Here is a 12796-nt window from a genome sequence, read left to right as displayed (position 1 = left end):
AGCCTGTCTAGTTTCACAGATACGGTTTCTCTCTGATACTGAACGACTTCTAATTTCAAGCAGAAAGCTACATCACAAGGATAACCGTATGTGAAAAGAACCGGTTTTCTGTGTAATCCTAAACTTTCTAGTTTGCGCATTAAAAGCCATTATTTGAAGAAGAGAGCACAGGCTCCAGCTGGCAGTCAAAGGGGTCCTTGGCATCACAGGCTAAGAACCTACTTCTTTGGGAGAGACCAGGGGCGGGGAAGGGAGGGGAAGGAGATAGAGGCAGGCGTCACTTCCTCCGCTGGCTCCCGCAGCGGGTTGGTCGGCTGAGTGGCGGAGGGTGGGGCGGAAGAGCAGACGGGACCGGGAAGGGCGCTGTCGGTGACATCACGGATAGGGCAATTCCTATGTAGATGAGGCAGCTCAGGGGCCGCTACTTCGCCAAGAAGGATTTCTCCTGCTTTGGGAGCAAGTCCAGGACCGCCGGTTGGACGTGAGAGTCCCATCTGTGTGTCAGGGCTAGGAGGACTCGGAGTGGCATGGGGCGGGGCGGGGGCGACGTTTGGAGTGCGGGGGGGGGGGGGACAAGTGACCGTGTGTATAAAGGTTGAGGCGTATGGAGCTGTGGCAGGGCGGAGGTGGGTGAACTCATACTTACCTGGCAGGGGAGATACCATGATCACGAAGGTGGTTTTCCCAGGGCGAGGCTTATCCATTGCACTTCGGATGTGCTGACCCCTGCGATTTCCCCAAATGTGGGAAACTCGACTGCATAATTTGTGGTAGTGGGGGACTGCGTTCGCGCTTTCCCCTGGTCTCTGTAGTGCTAAAAGCAGGTTGTATGCAAAGGTCTACCTTTTGCTTTTATTGGTGTATAATCTCGGTGGTGTCGTGTTATTCTTATAACCAAATGGAAGGGAGATACGAAGTGGTAATAAGTCTGCGTCGTTCCAGCCGGAAGAGAAATAAGAAGCATCAGCCTGTTCCTGTTTGACAATGATGTTCCTGTTTAACACAAGCTGAGTAGCTCGAAGGCCGCACATCTTTCTTTCTGCATGAGGCTACTTATTGTAGAGATTGGTCCCATGGTTTTCAGCGTCTTGCATTCTCACGCTGTGTAAAAATCTTCGTGTTTTCCCCTAGCCCCCAGTCACCTTTTACACAGACTCTGCTTCTAACCGCAGCCCCCACAGGAGTTTATAGGACTTCTGTGCTAGCGGGGAATGTGTTCTCACCTCATAGAGCCAGGTACAAACTACGCAGACGGGCACTGTTCCTTGGGATGAAAGCAGGGCCTTTGGGGCTCTTAGTGTCCCCGTTGGGTTGTATACATAACACGCTTACTTTGTGGAGTGGAACAGGTCTGCCGGCGCCCAGGTGCCCTAACGCAATTCATCCCGAGGCCCGCAGGTCAGAACCGCAGTCTCACCTGTCTTTGCTAAAATGCGCTGCGATCCGCCCTGAAATACAAGGCGGGAAGTTTATGAGGAGCCGGGTCCACTATCTCCTGCCGTTTACATGTCTAGTCTTTCTTCAGACTTCATTCAAGTGACAGCTTCTTGTTTGATGTCTCGCTTCCACATCCTACGTCCATTGCCAGGCAACTTTCTAAATAGCACTCCGACCTATCCTTCCCAACCCCAAGCCGCCTCTTCCTATCTCTGGCGCCAGTGTCCTCCCCCGTCCCTCTTTCTTCAGGCCCTCGCTTATTACCTTCATGGACAGAAAATACTTAGCTCTCTCTCAACCTGCGTTTTGCACCTGACACGCATGAGTACCCTGGCAAATTCGGACGTTTCCTTAATACCCCTTCTCAAATGGCACTGTAAATTCATCTCCTTTTAACTCCCAGAAGTATCTAATTGGTTTTGTCCCTGCATTACATGATCACGAGAATTCCACTACAGAAGAAAATCCCAGGCCTAGTGATGGCGGTTCTGGGCATTTTGCCAGCCTCTCCAGGTTGTGTTTTCTGACCCCACCCACTTCTGATCTGTAATGTCCTGGTCAATAGAAACTACCTGGCCCAAACGGAAAAGGCAAGGAGGACCACGGCAGGAAGGCCTATGGTGTCCTCTGTTGGCTACCCTGGGGACGGCACGCATAGATCCGCTTGTCCCGAGAAGCCTCTGCCATCCCGATCCGGGTGCGGTACAGAAATCCGCCGCTCCAAAGAAAACCGGCTAGAACTCACAGGACACCCGGCAAGTGTTCTGGACACTGCGAGTGGAAGCCGTACGTCCTACGGACTGATCTAGTTTGAGGAAGACGAGCCATTTACTTCTAACCCCAGCAGCGACATTGCCTTGCTCAAATATAAAATATATGAACCAAGACCGAAAACAACTTTCATTGCGTTACTGATGAGCAAAAGGTTTTTAGAATGTTTAAGAAATGTCCCTTGTTTCGGGACCGGCATCACTAACGTATGCTTGGGATTCCTGATCGAAGAGTTTCTGAGCGAAAGCAGCCCACCAATCCAGTGGCTGAGAACTGCTTGGATATTGGCTTCCAGGCGCATCAGAAATACCGAGGTTCTGACAAAGACGTGAGCTTCTGTCTGCCTTTGGGAAGGCCTTCATCCGGTCCTGGCGCTGCCACTTGCCTTCTGTTTGATCTTGGGCCACGTCCTTCAATTTGCTAGGCTTCAAGTTGGAAAGTGTTACAGGAAAATAATAATAATGTGCAATTAGAATTATTGCACAGATTACAGGAGATAGTCTAATAGTACAGCTAGCATCGTGTGTGGCTTATGTTAAGGATTTGCTGATAGGAAACAATATCCCAGGTAAAGTTTTTCCCCCTTAATTATGAAATATAATAAAGAAAATTGTGTAGACCTCTGCTTCAGGCCTCAACTTTTTTGAAAAAACATTTGAATGAATTTTGCACTTGTGAAGGTGACATCCTTTTACAAAATAAGTTAATACTAAAGAATAACGAATGGAATTTACAAAACATACATTCACAACAAGAACTTGTTCCTAGCAGCTTTGTTTACAATAGTCCCCAAACTGGAAACGGTTCATATGCATCAAGAGGTGAATGGACCTATTGTGATATATTCATCCAATGGAAGATGGGACAAATCATGGAAACATGAAATAGCATGGGTGAATCTCAAAAACTTCATGCTGAGTGATGAAAAGAGTGCATTCTGTATGGCACCATCAGGCTGAATTTCTAGAACAGGTGAAACTAACCCATATAGTGACAGAAACTACATCATTGATTGCTGGAGTCAGAGAGTAGAGGGGACTGACTGCAAAGGGCACAAAAGGACCTTTTGGAGTAATAGACATGTCATCAAATTTGAAATGGATGCATTGTACCATATTCAACCAATGCCTTAATCAATTTGATTGTAAAAAGTAATAAAAAAACCACTGCAAGTTGGGTGCGGTGACTCATGCCTTTATCCTAGCACTCTGGGAGGCTGAGGCAGGCGGATCACCTGAGGTCAGGAGTTTGAAACCAGTGGGCCAAAATGGTGAAACCTCATCTCTACTAAAAATACACACACACACACACACACACACACACACACACACACACATTAGCTGGGTGTGGTGGTGGGTGCCTGTAATCCCAGCTACTCGGGAGGCTGAGGCAGGAGAATGTCTTGAACCTGGGAGGTGGGGGTTGCAGTGAGCCAAGCTCATGCCACTACACTCAGGTCTGGGTGACAGAGTGAGTGATGCCACACTAAAAATAAAATAAAATAAAATAAAATAAAATAAAATAAAATAAAATAAAATAAAAAAACAACAACGAAAAGAAAAAGAAAAGGGCCGGGTACAGTGGCTCAAGCCTGTAATCCCAACACTTTGGGAGGCCTAGGCGGACGGATAACGAGGTCAAGCGATCAAGACTATCCTGGCCAGCATAGTGAAATCCCAACTCTACTAAAAATACCAAAATTAGCTAGGTATGGTGGCATGCACCTGTAGTCCCAGCTACTTGGGAGGTTGAGGCAGGAGAATTGCTTGAACCTGGGAGGCGGAGGTTGCAGTGAGCCGAGATCATGCCACTGCACTTCAGCCTGGGTGACAGAGCAAGACTCCATCTCAAAAAGAAAAAACAGAAACAGAAACAAAAAAACACTGCAAATCATAATGTCTTCTACTTAGTTTCATGTAGGTTTAGCTTTAGAAGATTCCTTTAGAAAAGTGTCTCTCGAAATGTGATTGAAAGTTCGGGAATTCCTTTGTTTCTGTCTTTTTGTCTTCAGTTAAATTCATGCACTATTAAATGGAATATTTGTAAAATAAAAGCACAGTCTAGGCTCAATTTTACAAAAGCATATATGTATATGTGGAGATTATATATATATATATAAAATATATAACTCCCATATATATATAGCTTTCTTTATTGTTCTATTTTTTCTTTTGTGGGTGCGTGGGCAGGGGGACAGTCTAGCTAAAATATACATTCTTCTATCTGTAGATATACCAGAAGAACATGACTCGATCAGTGTTGCCCTAATGTTAACAAAAGTTATTTTGAACTTAAGGTGATCAGAAATTTTACGTATCTGCACTTTTTCTGCATTGGTGGTATGGTCTATGCTAAGCATGTATAATTTTGTTTTTAAAAAGTGAGAGTAACTTTAAAATTGTTTGGAAGAAAAATATGTACATGTGAACAGTACTTAATTCCAGGTGATGGGAATATGGATGACTGGTTATCTTTTTCTTTCTGAATCTTTTATATTTTTAAATGGAAAAACTCAGTGACCTGGAAGTGAAAGAACAGATTAGATTTGGAAGGGGTGTGGGGCAGGTGAGAGGAAAATGTAAAGGGAAGGACAAACCCAGTTCTGGCAGGACCCTGTTTAAGTTGAAGGTTTCTGAGGAGCAGTTGTTGGGATAAGAAGGAAATGGGGAGACAGGAAAATCATTGAAATATTTAGGACAGTGTATTGCCTGTCTCATCATTCCTCCTCCTTTTGTGTTTCTTCAAAAGAAATACACAGACTTACATTTCTTTTCAAGCTTGCTTACCATTTGTGTTTCTCTTTTATTAGTGTAACTGCCCGGTAGGTTTATCTTGCTGGTTGCCCAGAAAAGCCAATGGAGCTGAGAACAGCAGGCTTTCTACAATAGAGAAAGAATTTAATAAAAGCAGAGGCAGCTGAGGGACCAGGACAGGGGTTTATTATTACTCCAATCTGCCTCCCCCCAAATTCAGAGACTAGGGTTTTGTTGTTGTTGTTGTTTTGTTTTTCGGATAGTCTGGCAGGCAGGGGGCTAGGGAATGGGCAAAGCTGATTGGTTGGTTTGGGGGATGAAATCACAGTGTCAGAGCTTGTTTACTGCACTCAGTCAGTCCCTGGGTGAGGGCCACAGGACCAGATGAGCCAGTTTACCGGTCTGGGTGTGCCAGCTAGTCCATCATAAGGCAGGGTCTGAAAAATACCTTGAACACCCTGTCAAATCTTAGGTTTGATACCAATAATGTTATATAAAGGCACAGTTGGGGAGCTTAGGAATCATGAGGCTTCTGGCTGCATGGCTCCTGAGCCATAATTTCCAATCTCGTGCCTAATTTGTTAGCTTTGCTAAGGAGGTCTGATCCCCAAGAAAGGAAGGGGTGTGTCTCAGGAATGGGTAATCATCTCTGTTTCAGACTTAGACTTGGAACTAAACTCCTCTCATAGTTAGCCTGGCCTATGCCCAGGAATGGACAAGGGCAGCTGAGAGGTTAGAAGTAAGATGCAGTCAGTTAGGTCAGATTTCTTTCACAGTCATAGTTTTCCTATGCCAGGTTTTTCTCACTGTCATAATTTTTGCAAGGGTGATTTCGTTAGGAGCAGTATAAACGCAGTGGTTCTGAGAATGTCTTCTGGAGCCAGGCTGCCTTCACTTCAAATTGCTGCTTTCAAATCCTCCTTTGCTGGCTGAGTGACTCTGGGCAGGTCACTTAATGTCTTTGTGCATCTCAGTTTTCTCATATGGAAGATGAAGGTGACGGTGTGACCTCTGCCTGAGGTAAGGACTAAAGGAGTAAACATATGCACATCATCAACTGTGTGTGACATGTGGCACTTTGTGTTTCAGGCACAGTTGATGATGTGCATATGTTACTCATGTGCATGTTAGCTCTTGTATTTTGCCTGCAACACTGCACAAAGAGCATATGTGATGAAAACCGGTTGCACGGAAGTTATAGCCGTGATACTTTCCAGTGACCCTGCACCCTCCCAGGGAGACTGCAGTAATCCTCTCACCAGCAGTAACCTCCTGGGCTGGGAGATCCCAGGAAGGCCCCTCAATCTCCAGCAGGTTTGACCCTCAAGGAGCTTCAGGGAAGGAGCTAGAGAAGTATTTCTATCTGGGAGGAACTGGGAGCTTATTAGCTCATCTGTTCAGCTTATACACAGGGGAATAATGATTCAATTTCTTGCTTCAAATCTGCCCCAATAAAATGTTTATAGTTTTATAATGAAATACATTTGTACATGTAGGGGAGGAAATATGACTTTTCCTCACCCAGCCTAGGTTCACTGCTGAGAGACCCTTACAGCAAAACACAGACCAACAAGAGAAGAGCATGTGTACTTATTGAATGTAAGATTTACATGACCGGAGCGCCTTCCAAAGAAAATGAAAGCCCATGGAAACAGCTAAACCTCAGGTTTTGTTTTGTTTTGTTTTGTCTTGTTTTTGTTTTTTTTAACAGTAGTTTTATTGAAGAATGGATAGTCATGGAGAAGTATGATAAGACAATAAAAGTATGATCTAACAGTAACCAACTGGGGAAAATGTAGCCAGGCCTCTGTGTTCAGGCTCTTCTGTGTCCCTGGGTCTTCACACTCCAGGAATCACCTTTCCTCTGGGTACAGAGAGGGCACCTCTCACATAAGGGTTTTATAATTGACTTCAGGGAAGAAGGGGAGGGGGAGGTGACAGTGACCTTCCTGCTTCTGTTGTTTACTCAAATTTCTTTAGCATAAAATATTCAATACGCTAAGATGTTATATTTTGGAGTAGCATGTCCTGAACCCCATCATGCTGATGCAACAAAACCCAGTCATTGAAGAGCAATGACTACAAAATTTTTTTTTTTTTTTTAGACGGAGTCTCGCTCTGTGGCCCAGGCTGGAGTGCAGTGGCCAGATCTCAGCTCACTGCAAGCTCCGCCTCCCGGGTTTACGCCATTCTCCTGCCTCAGCCTCCCGAGTAGCTGGGATTACAGGCGCCCGCCACCTCGCCCGGCTAGTTTTTTGTATTTTTTTAGTAGAGACGGGGTTTCACCGTGTTAGCCAGGATGGTCTCAATCTCCTGACCTCGTGATCTGCTCGTCTGGGCCTCCCAAAGTGCTGGGATTACAGGCTTGAGCCACTGCGCCCGGCCGACTACAAAATATTTAAATTCAAAATACAAATGATAGAAATGGGGTGGCTCATGCCTGTAATCCCAGCAGGGAGGTGCAGGGAGGCCCAGGCAGGCGGATCACTTGAGTTCTGGAGTTCCAGACCTGCCTGGCCAAAATGTCAAAACCCCATCTCTACTAAAAATACAAAAATTAGCCCAGCACGTGGTGCACACCTGTTGTCCAGCTACTTTCAGGGGGTGGGGAATGGGTGGGCTGAGGGTCAACTGAAACAATATTTACAAATGATTTTTTTTTTTCCTATAAGGCTATCAAGTGAAACTGGAAGTGGAGAAGGAACAAAGAAACCTGTAACTGGTTGTGATCACTTCTTTGTAAACAGGAATGAATTTTTTATGCACTATACTCTGTTATCACATTTCCGTATGCTGCAAAGCTGGTGGTGAACAGCAGAGCCCTGGTCCCTTCCTACACTTAACTCTAGGGATAACAAATTTTAATGCATGCAGCCTACCTCTGCATAACTATTGTTACTCTTTGACTGTCCAATTTTCCATCCCAGGCCCTACAGTCCAGCCTGCAAGAGGAAACGGAATTTGTGTTTCCTTACCTGCCAGTCCACTCCAGGGAGCCAAGAAGGCGTCCTCTCACCCCCCACTCCCGGCTGGTCCTCCAAACTGAGCCCCTCAAAGACTGCGGTGTTTTTTAGTCCTTCCTAAGCGCTCTCAGCCCCAAAATATGAAAATGAGGGCCGGGCGCGGTGGCTCAAGCCTGTAATCCCAGCACTTTGGGAGGCCGAGACGGGCGGATCACGAGGTCAGGAGATCGAGACCATTCTGGCTAACACAGTGAAACCCCGTCTCTACTAAAAATACAAAAACTTAGCCGGGCGAGGTGGCAGGCGCCTGTAGTCCCAGCCACTCGGGAGGCTGAGGCAGGAGAATGGCGTAAACCCGGGAGGCGGAGCTTGCGGTGAGCTGAGATCCGGCCACTGCACTCCAGCCTGGGTGACAGAGCAAGACTCCGTCTCAAAAAAAAAAAAAAAAAAAAAAAAAAAAAAAAAAAAAAAAAGAAAATGAGAGCGATGGTCCTGAGTGCCTGGAGCGACATCTTAGTTAGTTCCCAAGGCCGACCCATCAGGAACCTCATCCCAAGTGCTCTGAAGAGCAGGAGAGAACATTTTTAACTCTGGTAGTGTCCTAAGGCGTCTTCTCCTTGGGGCAGGGTTCTGACGGGAGGAGGGGGAGCCCCACCGTCAGAGACTCGCCTCTCAGAGCTGCTCAAGCTCCTCCTCTTTCCTGTGGTCCTGCGGGAGCTCGGCTGGGGAGGCGGAGGATCTAAAACACGGCATTACCGTCCTAATTAAACAGAAAGGTTCCACCGAGACTCGAACTCGGATCGCTGGATTCAGAGTCCAGAGTGCTTACCATTACACCATGGAACCTCACGATACATATTTGCTAAAGGTATCTGCATTCCTAATAAGTAGCAATAGTTCCCACCCACCCATGTCACTCCACTTGAGGAAGGTGGAGGAGCAGGAAGGAGCCATCCTTCTTGCTTTCTCTCCGCTCTCTCCTTTGATCGACTTCTATCATTTCATTTGCACCCCGGAAAATGAGGCAAAAATACGCTGTGGGTTTAGGGCCAGAGAAGAGCCCCTGAAGCCTTGTTCATAGAGTTTCCTATGCTGAGGTGAAATTTCTTCCTCTTTATTTCTCTCTCTCTCTTTCTTTCTTTCTCTCTCTCTCTCTCTCTCTTTCTTTCTCTCTCTTCCTTTATTTCCTTCCTTCCTTCTCCCTCCCTTCCTCCCTTCTTTTCCTTCCTTCCCTCCCTCCCTCCTTTCTCTTTCTTTCTTTTTTTCTCTTTCTCTTTCTTTCTTTCTTTCTTTCTTTCTTTCTTTCTTTCTTTCTTTCTTTCTTTCTTTCTTTCTTTCTTTCTTTCTTTTTTCTCTTTCCTTCCTTCCTTCCTTCTTTTCTTTCTTTCTCCTTCCTTCCTTCCTTCCTTCCTTCCTTCCTTCCTTCCTTCCTTCCTTCCTTCCTTCCTTCCTTCTTTGCATTGAGACAGAGTCTCCTTCTGTTACTCAGGCTGGAGTGCAGTGCAGTGGCAGTGGGCCATCTCCCCTCACTGCAACCTCCATCTGCCCGGTTCAAGTGATTGTAATCTCCAGTAGCTGCGATTACAAGCGTGGGCCACCATACCTGATTAAATTTTGTAAATTTAGTAGAGATGAGGTTTTGCCATGTTGGCCAGGCTGGTCTTGAACTCTTGACCTCAAGTGATTTGCCCACCTTGGCATCCCAAAGTGCTGGGATTACAGGTGTGAGCCACCACACCCAGACCAGAGATGAAATTTCTGCAAAATTTCTGTTATTTTCTTTTTGCTTTCCCTCTTTTCTGTTTGCCCAAGGAGGCCAGATCAGGACATGGGACTTCCTGGGCGCCTTGCCTCCTTCCTCCCTGTAGTATATAACAGAAGACAGCAATCAAATGAGATTGGGAAGCAGTGAATCCTTCATTGTCTTATTCATATACTTCTATGTTTGTTTGTTTGTTTGGTTTTAATACAATTTTCTCACCCGAAATGGAAATTTCTTGGATTTAAAATAAATGCACTTAGCCAGGTTTTATATTTCTATAAAACACTCAAACCAGGCCATACTCACCTGCTATAACTCAAAATCAATCATATACTGTCAAGGTCAGGAGGCAGGGCCCTGACATTTAAGCACAGTGTGTTTTCTCAGAATTGGCCAAGTTAATGCCATTCCAATTTCTCAATATCTCAAAACCCATTAATTGCGGTCTTTAAAAGTGTACATGTATTGTTACTGAAAGGCCAGGTGTTTGGTCTAGGCCGTGCTGCTCAGCTCACAGAAAGCTAATCATTCAGACGTTGAGTATTGCCAAGGAAGAAGGCATTAAATGGGTGCTGCAGCTGAGGAGACAGGAGATCAGTCTCAAATTAATCTCCCTGATCAACTGAAGTGAGGGGTTTATTTAGCAGGGAAGAAATGTAACTGTGGGTGGGAAAAGAGGAACTAGGGAAGGGTGAGGAAGCATTCATGATGAGTGAGGGGGCTGACATCTTATTGTCTGGAGGCTGTGATCTGCTAAGTTTCAGGTCTAAGATGCTTTTTGAGAGGCCTGAGGGTCCTTTCCTGAGGAAGGAACTCAGGTAAAACAAATGTAAGTTTCAAGCTTTAAGACCAGAAGGGTCCATTTCTACGTCTATACAAAAACACTGTCTGTGGGACTATTGCATCAATTTGAGTCCCTACTTTCTATTTCTCATTTCCTCAATCATGGGGAATCTGGTCATTCATCTTTCTGGCTGCGTCATGTAGAGAAGGGGCATCCTGAGCAGCTTCACACCATGGTTGACCGCATGGCCATCCAGGAATCAAACTTTCACCCAGGAAGGAAAGCAAATACTGTAGTTTCTCCTGAAACAGAATGTTCCTTTCTCCAGTTCTCCACTTCCACTAAAGACAAAACACAGCAGGACCAACCTACCTGCAAAAGAAGCTTCAGTCCCATATACTTAGCCTGATTACCCACAGTGCAGCAAGAATCATTGTTCATATAGGCTCTCCTAAATGGACTTTGCTGGAACATTTCACAACGCCATTTCAGGCAAAGCCCTGGGAAAATTACCAATTCCTCCACCTGTGTCAGGTTATAAAAGAAAACAGAATCTTATTGAATTATGCAAACAAACACATTGTCATGAGTTAAGAATATTCAGTTTACAAATTCTAGAGAAATTCCGCAGAGAGAAAAGTATGCCTCAAATTCTGTTTAGAAGACTATTCTACTCAATTGTTGCAGGCTATAAATAGCTCAAAAGAAAAAAAGTTCTCCAGACTCTGAAGAATAAACAATGTTTCAAACAAACAAACAAACAAAGGCCATAAAAACTTATTTCGGTCCTCCATTAGTTTAATCCATGCAATCATCTCCTGCTCTGCTTCATACAGGGCTAGCAATCTCTATGAACACATCAGCCTTTCTATTAGTGCCTTGGAGATTTTCTCTTTAGTTCAATGGCATGATCTCCAAAGTTATCTGAAACCTGCATCCAAGAATCCTTTTCATGGACTTCTCCAAAAAACCAAGGCCTGGACTGTAACTGATTATAAGTCACTTTTTGAGAAGAATCAAAGCAAACAACAATTGTGGATGACAAAAGCCTTAAGACAGCTATAGTTATAGACATAGTTGACAAGGGAATTTGGTTGCTTCTGTGGCACACAATTTAATATAATAATCGTCATTATTACTGACAGCATATCAGAACTCTAGGAAACTCATACAATCCTGGAACACACATTAACAACACATCTGTGTCAACAGAACCCAAAGGAAGTGAAACACCACCTCAGATTTGACAATGCTTCTTGCATAATTCTAGCATAACAAATAAGCCTAAGAAGCCTAATATATCTATCTTGGACTTCAAGAACCTAATATCCAAAAAGTTAATTTGAGGTCCAAAAGGCTTAATATGGAAATTTTACTCTTAGAAAGTTTGCCAAATATCCAAGTTTTGAGAGACTTGATATCACAAAATAGGACCACAGGTCACCTTAAAATAGTCAATCATTTAGCCAAAAGGTAAGCAAAAATATTTTATCTATTATTAATATTACACAAACATTTTGATCAAAAGAAAAAACTAAATTTTACCTTTGTGTGGTGTATTAAAATGTTAAAGATAATTTTAATAAAACCTTATACACAAATTTAATTATAATCAGTTTAACCATAAGGTAAGAGTTTCAAAAATCTTTCATGACCTTTTATACTTTTCTTTGAAAAAGCAGATGAATGCTCTAGAAAACCCTGTTATTCCAATACACAGGCCCAGTTGCTGGCCTCGCATCAGTGTGCTTCTGAGCGTAATGTCTAATTTACAGAAAATCTCTGAATTTGAGAGGCCAGGGTGGGTGGGTCGCTTGAACTCAGGAGTTTGAGACTAGCCTGGGCAATATGGTGAAACATTGTGTCTACCAAAAATGTAAAAAAGAAAAAAAAAAAAGGAAGAAAGTAAAAAGGAAGGAAGGAAGGAAAGAGAGAAAAGAAAAGAGAAAAGAAAAGAGAAAGAAAAGAAAGTCTCTATACTAAACTTATCCCTCAAACTCCGGCCTTACAATTCTCATGTGCCCACGTCTTCTGTCTAGAAGAAGAGGGGGCATGAGGTGGAAAAAGGGGCAGGTGGGATTGTTGGGCCTAGAGTGATTAAATGGTTTCAACTTCTGGTTCCGTTTCTCATGAAAGAAGTTCATTTTGATTGTCATCTTCCCCAGGGTCTGAAGATGAGGCATTGATTGGTGTCAATATTCAAGATTTAGCAGGAGTAGGTGTCTTTTTCAGACTCAGGAGTCAAAGCCCTGTAAGCTAATAGCACAAGGATTAGTTAATAGGACATTTGTAGTGCAGAAACTTCTATTTCTCTCTAACATGTCAC

The 12796-nt window shown here is 44.1% G+C and overlaps 2 non-coding genes across 2 annotated transcripts; one reads left to right on the top strand and one right to left on the bottom strand.

The window, feature by feature from the left end:
- The first annotated feature begins 638 nt into the window (after positions 1-638).
- On the top strand, positions 639-802 carry LOC112614715. The gene has a single exon (XR_003117117.1). It is a non-coding gene; the product is annotated as a U1 spliceosomal RNA (small nuclear RNA).
- A 7896-nt stretch (positions 803-8698) lies between these two features.
- On the bottom strand, positions 8699-8770 carry TRNAQ-CUG. Its single transcript has one exon. It is a non-coding gene; the product is annotated as a tRNA-Gln (tRNA).
- Between the last annotated feature and the right edge of the window lie 4026 nt (positions 8771-12796).

Source organism: Theropithecus gelada, chromosome 1, assembly GCF_003255815.1.
Source record: "Theropithecus gelada isolate Dixy chromosome 1, Tgel_1.0, whole genome shotgun sequence".
NCBI lineage: Eukaryota > Metazoa > Chordata > Mammalia > Primates > Cercopithecidae > Theropithecus > Theropithecus gelada.
This window is presented reverse-complemented; position numbering and strand designations above follow the sequence as displayed.